The sequence below is a fragment of the Tympanuchus pallidicinctus genome, unplaced genomic scaffold, assembly GCF_026119805.1.
Source record: "Tympanuchus pallidicinctus isolate F22 unplaced genomic scaffold, pur_lepc_1.0 scaffold3, whole genome shotgun sequence".
Classification (NCBI taxonomy): domain Eukaryota; kingdom Metazoa; phylum Chordata; class Aves; order Galliformes; family Phasianidae; genus Tympanuchus; species Tympanuchus pallidicinctus.
The window spans coordinates 68,543,917-68,551,436 of NW_026294747.1; the positions used below are offsets into that span (position 1 = coordinate 68,543,917).

The window sequence follows — 7,520 nt, forward strand, 5'->3', positions numbered from 1 at the left end:
GAGTTGTAAATGTAACTTTTACATAAACATAGAGAGCAAATGCATGGAGCACTTTTGGTAAAGAGAAGATCGTGCTGGGTGAGTTGGTGAGCTCTGACTGAATGGAAATCCTCAAAACTCAGAAAAGCAAGAAAAAGACAAAGCATTTCCCAGATTATGGCTACAGAGCTGTATGCTCTTCATCACGTGCTCTGGAAGGCAGTCTGGGAAGTGTTGCATTACTTCAACTGCTCTGGGAGATATATGCTATGTTTGCTACCTCCAAGAGCAAACCATAAAGTATATCAAATAGAGAAGAGTCATTAAAAGGCACTGACACTAGTTTAGTTTAGGTTAGGGAGTAGTCAAGCCATGGCAGTGAAACAGAACATATTGCTATAAAAGATGAGGCTCTCGGGCTGCATCAGGGCTGCAGACCTTTTCTACGTCTTTGTAAGAAAAGCAGACTAACGCAAAATGCCGCCTGGCCCTCATAAAACTGTTCTCCATTTCTGAGTGCTTTATTTATGGGCGATGCAGTGCAGTGACATTTTAACTGCTTTTTCTTTGAATGGTAATAATGATCTAATGATTATTTAAGCAATTTTATCAAACGGTCCTCTATTTAGGAAACTGAAATATGTGAAAAGTGTTGCCATGTAAATGTCAGTGAAAGTAATTAAGTGGAGAGACATGTAAGAATATATCACTTGTTCTCTTTTTTCCCCTCTCCTCATAAGATGTTAAAAAGTAAGTATAACTATGCCCTAGGAAATATTATGGAATAGAAATATAGCACGATTTAACAAGTGTTTTTCATCTCCTCAACTGCATTTGCCACATGGTATTTCTATAAAAACTCAGAATGTAGAATAAATGATCTGTAAAGTGGAGTCCCTACATGTAATTTAATGGTAAACAGTCATTTTTGAGTGTAAACTTCTACTTCCATTACAGCAGAAAATAGTTAATCAGGAGACTAGTAGCCGGAAAGTTCCTGACCGTTTCCTAATAAAAAGTTTCTAGCTGCTAAACATGTTGTCAAATTACTTTGTGAGCCTCTGTTAATGGAAAATCTTTAGTACAGATGAGGTGATATGCTTAAAACAGTGTTTTAGCGAGATTTATCAGATGTCCTTCAGTCTTCATGTCACAGAAGTGCTGAAGTAATGGTTGATGTAGCTGATATCTGAGAATGAATGTTTTAAGCCAGTTGACTTTTTGAGGTTTCTTACAGCTGGCTGGGGCTCTCTTCCATGATGCCAGGATTCTATGATCTTTTCAAAACAAAACAAAACAAAACAAAAAAAAAAACAAACAGTCAAATTAGGGCAAATTGAGACAAACAGATGACAAGCAGGACTCTCTAGAAATTCCTGATATTCCTGACACTTTTTTTTCAGCTTGGATGTCACTGAGAATTTCTCTTTCTTTCCTTGTATATTCATATTAATTCCAGTATTGTAGTGTTGATGTATCTGTATGCTGATTTGTCTTTGTATACAGCATATTCTCTTCTGGATGAATTATTTCACTGGTTAATTTTCACTAGCACAGCAGCATATATTTCATTAGATGTTTTTCCATCCTTCAGAGACAGATATTTCTGAAGAAACATTTATCACTGATTACTGCAGAAAATATTCTTGATTTGTGAGCTGTATTCCATTTACCTTTCCTATAATTTCTTTGCTTATTCTTCTTGTTTTCTTTGTAAAAGTCCAATGCAAAATCTCCTAATGTAGTCCGTCACTTATAGACAATTATTTATTAGTCACAGTTCTTTTCCAGCTATTAAATATGCTGCATTATTTTATGAGTATTTCTATTAATTGAGATTATCCTGTAACTTGCTTTTAATTTGAATAAATCGTGAAAAAAAAAAGCCCTTACTACTTATTTGAATAAATATTTTACTAAACAGAAGGAAACTCAGAAATCATCTGTTGTAGGTTGTGTTTTCTGCTGTGAACTGCAGCGTGTATATTGTTGATACACGTATGTTTATATATGTAGGTATATATACACACATCCATATAACCAGAACAGCTTTCTGCATTAGGAGTTGAAGGCTGGTGCTTCTGTAGCTGTTCATTGTAATTAATTTTGTCATACTGTTACTCTACTTTGGTGCTGAGATATTTGCATGACCTGAAAGGGAAACAGACTTTATATACCATCATTGCAGCTTACGTGCTACAACCTCCTTGCTAAGTGTGAAGTAGAGGGTACGAGTTGGTTGTTCACTGTCCCGTGAGAAACAGAGGGGCTGGGGGTTGGTTGGATTGGTTCAGCACACCATGCACACAGGTTGGAGTTCACTGAAACAAAATCATTTTTGTTATGTTTCAAGTTTAACATTCCATCTGATTTTTTTTGCAGCGTGGTGTACATCTTAGCTGCCCTCTTCTCTAAAGTCTCTTCCTGTCACCAGTGTACCTTTGTATCTGGAAAGATGACATCTGTTAATTGGCGTGTGTTAAATATTTAGGTTTCTCCAGGGTCACTGTGCTGGGTTTCTTGACAAAGGGCTTGATAAAAAAGAGCTGCTGAGAAACCACAGCTCCTTACCAGCAGATATGACTTGCCTGGTAGTGACCAAACTCAATTGTTATTTTCAGGATATTAAGAAGCATAAAATTTTTTACAGTTAACCAGCAGACAAACAAACTCTGAAAATAACATGGTGAAACAACAATTTAAAAAGCTGACCGCTGCCTAGATAACTTGAGAGTCAGTAAGAGATAAAAGATCTTTGGAAAGAAAATCCTTATGACAGACAATCAAAGGAACTCCCATGGCCTTCATCTTACAGCTGTTGCCACTGCACATTCTGGTCCCATACTTCCAGGATAGGACTATTTTGGACAAATTGGAGAAAAAATATTTTATCACTCCTCTGGTCTACAGCAAACCTCAGATCATTAGGCAGCACCTCTTGGTCATCTCACTCCTTTTGGATAGGTACCCCTGACCTCTTCCTATGCTTTGAACCCTCCATAGTCAAAGGTTTCTAGAAGAGAACGTGTCAAGTCAGTATCTACTCTAAGCCCAGTGACTTGTTCCAATCACTGGCTGTTCTATCCAACTGAATATGTCATTGCTTAAGAACATGTTGGTCCTCAGTGTAGAAGAACCTAGTAGAAGTACATAATGGAGCAGTCCACTGATAAACGTAGAATTTCTTTGAAGATCTGTATTTCATGAGAAAAAAGATGGGTCCATCTGTTTTCATGAGGACAGCAAAAAAGAAACAGTACTAGTCGTAATATTCTGGTCATTCATGTCCCTGGCCAACTACAAAAGGAGCAGCAGCCATGCATGTTATGGACATATTTTGTATAATACTTGTTTTCATTATTTAGACAATTCAATCATACATAAACATTGTCAGTCTCTTGCTTATAAGTTAACCCAGACTACATATTCAGGCAACTTTTCTGTCTTCCTAGCAAAGCTGAGCCAGTAGACTGAAATGGAAAGACAGAATCATGAACCAATGCTCCTTATTGATGAATAACCTCTCAAAGGACCTTGGGACATGGTGACAATCGACCACCTAGTCAGCTGTGTTTAGAATGAAAAATGAGCAGTAGTGGGAACTGGAGCCCCTGTAACTTCTAAGATAGTGATCTCCATCTTATTTTATTTATTAGCCTTTAGCCTTGAAAAATGAAATGATAAAATTCCCTTGTAGAGAGTGAGAAAAGGCAATTCTACCTGTCTCTAGTTGGCTCTTTGAAAGCAATTGCTCAGAAGGTGATTCTCATCCCAGTCTGTAATTTAGATTAAGGTATGGGTGTCCAACTTTTTGACTTGTCTGGGCTGCACTGAATGAAGAGGAATTCTCTAGGGGATGCATCCATGAAGATTGCTCTGAAAGTAATCCCTCCTAATTATTTCAATGGAAACTACAACTGATACAAATATCACAATAACACTATATTTAATATTGCAAATTCTCAGCTACCAAACAGTTTTTTTCAGCACAGTCACCACTGCTAGCTATGCATTTTCACCAGTGATGAACAAGAGCCAGCATGGTGTGCTTGTAACAATCTGCTTGAGTAGAGGTGACCTAAGGCAGCTCTTATCACTGCTGAAACGCACCACCCACCACCTCACTGTGCTCACATCCACTCTTTAGTCTCCATAAATGTTCAGCAAGTATCGATGAACGTCACTGTGTGCAACGTTTTCTGCATGGAGGAATTCATTACCATATCTCTGCTTCAGATGCATTTCCATGACCATTGCCCTTGTATTGCCATCTGTCACATGGCCACAAAGTGTAATGCAATATTAGTGGGAAGGTTCAACCTCTAACTCTGTACCACCAGCATCCGCCTCTGAAGTAGTGGATCAACATCATAAAACAGGAAGCATTATTTTCATAGCAGCTCATAAAATATAGTTAATAATATAAAAGTAACAAAACTTATTTTACTTTTACATACACATAAGCCCTTACCAACAATACACCAAACATTTTCAAATGGGCAATTAAACAAAACTTGGAGGAAATGAGCTTCTTATATATATAGGTCAGTGCTACACTGCCACAGACACTAAATGGCACACTTCATTTCTGCTGTCAAAAACCTCAAACATAAAAGCAGTGAGATGAGCAGACAAATAAAATCAATTTAGTTCAGCAGTGTAAGTGTGTGGGTTGCATTTCTTACCAAGCTTAAAAACAGACAGCTAAATGACTGCTGTGTGTGAAATGGCTTGGTTTGTTTCATGTGTATTCAGTATTGTGTTAGCAATATATCCCTTACGAGGAGCAACAGAGGAAATAACTCTCACATTTGTTGAATTGTGGTAGGAACATGATAGCGCATTTATTGCTAGCAAAAAGTTCTAGATGTCACTCTGAAACTCTCTGATTCTTTTTCCATTTTGGGCTCCCCTGAGGTGACATTTTCAAACATCTTTGACCTCGAGTCATGTCAATTATGCAAGTGGCTATTTGCTTATGTAAACTGTGCACTAGCATACACAAGTATGTATTATAGCTATGAGCTGACTGCCTGCTTAAAAATTCCAGCTTGAGTGAAATACGCACTGAATTTTTCTGCCCAGAGAGCCCTTCACACATTTCTTTAGTACTGTTGTTAGCATCATATCACAATCACAAAGAAGTAGAAAACATAATGAATAGAAGACAATATTTTTAACACTACATCACAGCACCAGGACGTAATTAACACACTAACACTTAACCTTGTGAAGTGTTGTATGCCCTCCCTTCATTCTGTTGAATAATGTAGTGCTTCTAAAATAAAATAAAATTTCAGGATCAGTTAAGAGAGGGTTGTATGGAACTATACCATTGCAGTCTGGGACTTGATCCAAAGTCCATTTAAATCTCATGAGAAGCAAGTGATGACTGGTCAAACTGCATTTCAGAGACATGCTTCATCTGTATGGGATTCTTAACTGAATATAAATGTTTTGCCAGAGAAGCAGGCAAAAGAGTGATTTGCTTAGTCAAGGTCTTTGAAAAAAAAAAATAAGACTATCCTGTCAGCACAGAATGGTAAATGTTATACGTGGTTTGGTTTCTAACGTACTTCCTTGTAACTTAAACTAGTTCAATGCCAATTCACTGAGATGTGGATTAATATTAAACAGCTCTGTATCAAGCCAGCAGCAATTCAGCTGGCACTGCATGGACCTGTCATCTTCAGATATCACTGGTGGCCCTGCAGACTGGAATGTTTCATTTGGACTTTTATTTATGAGGATGCATCAGTTTGACATATTGAATGAGATTAATAATCCAAATGTTTTCCTCAGGCATCTAATTAAATAATTTTGAAAAATTAATTATACTTTTTCTTCCTTTAATGTTTGAACTCACAGTAATCTTATTAATGCTGAGATACGATACAATCATAAAACTAAGCTTTGTTTGAAACTCACTGGACAAACTTTGAGGCTCTTGAAGAAGTAATTAGATTACCTGCTCTACAAATGGTGCATGCATGCCAAGTGAAATGAGAGACTGCAAGACACTGGACAAATACAGGCTTTGTGTAAAAACTGTCTGAGCAGGCAGATTTGGATTTATCTGAATGGATTTATTTACTGTGACGATTTATGCCTTGACTCACTGAAGTACTTAGCAGATGAGACATTTGATAGATTTGTTTAGGAATAGCCATGCACTAATGTCCATAGACAGACCTCTGCTGAGAAAAAGTTCCCGAGCTTGTTGCTTTTTGATGGAAACTTTCATCAAGCAAACATGCATGGGAACTCTGTGCATAATGAATGATTAGCAGGCAAGAAGAATGGGCCTTGAATACTGTGAGTGGTTCTTAACGAATAATTGATATTAAGGAAATTTATCATGACATTGTTCAAGAATAATCCTTACTAAATCCTTTGAAACCAGGCTGTCATGGCCCTGAGGGCATCCTCACGCTGATGGTTGGGCTGCTGCAGCCTGGTCTGCGGACAGCCCTGATAACTGATGGTCTGATAACTGATGGTCTGATAACTGATGGTCTGATAACTGATGGTCTGATAACTGATGGTCTGATAACAGAGCCCATTCCTGTCCCATCCTCAGGTAAGTGCTTGATGCTTGGGCTGAGCTGCCCTCGGTGCCCCACAGCTGCCCTGCAGGCCGCCTCACAGCCCAGAGCCCCGCCATAGGAAGCTGCCATTCTGCAGCGCCCAGCACGGAGCCTGCAGGAGCAGGTGGGAGCAGTATTTTTCGGTGAGGTTCTTCAAGTTTAAGGATCTTTCTTAAGAATTAGACATAAATAAGACTGTTCAGATTGACAGAGATATTCTAGACCATCGCATTTTATCTACAAAATCTGCGCAATCAGATTTGTTTCTCAAATACCCACTGCAAAATCCCACAGAAATGGAAGTGGCTTGGAAAGTCAAGTAACCAAAGGAGAAATTAAATCTGCCATTTGCTTTGAGGACTTTCTGTCACACCGGCAAAGGCAGAATAAAGTCATCCAGCGTGGAGAAATCAGAACTCCGCTTCATGTATAGCGACAAATAATTTACCTTTTAGATGAACTTGATAATGATTTCTGCTGCAAGAGGGCACCAAGCTGCCTTGCGGGCATGGCGACACAGGCGTGGAATCCTTCGCAGGTGCAGAACAAAGGACTCCATTGCGCGCGCTCAGAGCCTTTTATAGCCGCGCAACTCAGCGGTTTTCCCGCGCAGCCAAGAGTGTTACACGCAGGGCCGGGCGCCTTGTGGGTGTTTACGTCCGGCCCAAGTTATTGTTGAGCTTTACCGCTCATTAGCAATACAACAGCCTTCTTATCCCACAGATTTCCATGAAAGGGGTGTGATACAATGTTAGATCCTTCAGGAAGGGCAGGGCACGGAAAATGCACTGGCTGTGAGAGGTGCTGGCCTAAATGCCATGCATATTACTTTTAAGAAGCATATGAACTCATTACTGTACATCATTGGTGTTAATAAAAGTTTTATCCTGATTTCAGTCTTCCTCATAAGAAGCCGTTACAAGCTGGTGAAGACACAGTAGAAATAGAGCAGTG

At 38.9% G+C, this 7,520-nt stretch overlaps 1 long non-coding RNA gene across 1 annotated transcript; it reads right to left on the bottom strand.

Moving 5' to 3' along the window:
• Positions 1–738: 738 nt before the first annotated feature.
• On the bottom strand, positions 739–7,520 carry LOC128086594 (uncharacterized). The gene is made up of 3 exons (XR_008209427.1): positions 7,422–7,520; positions 7,015–7,096; positions 739–1,256 (listed from the first exon to the last, which is right to left on the bottom strand). It is a non-coding gene; the product is annotated as an uncharacterized LOC128086594 (long non-coding RNA).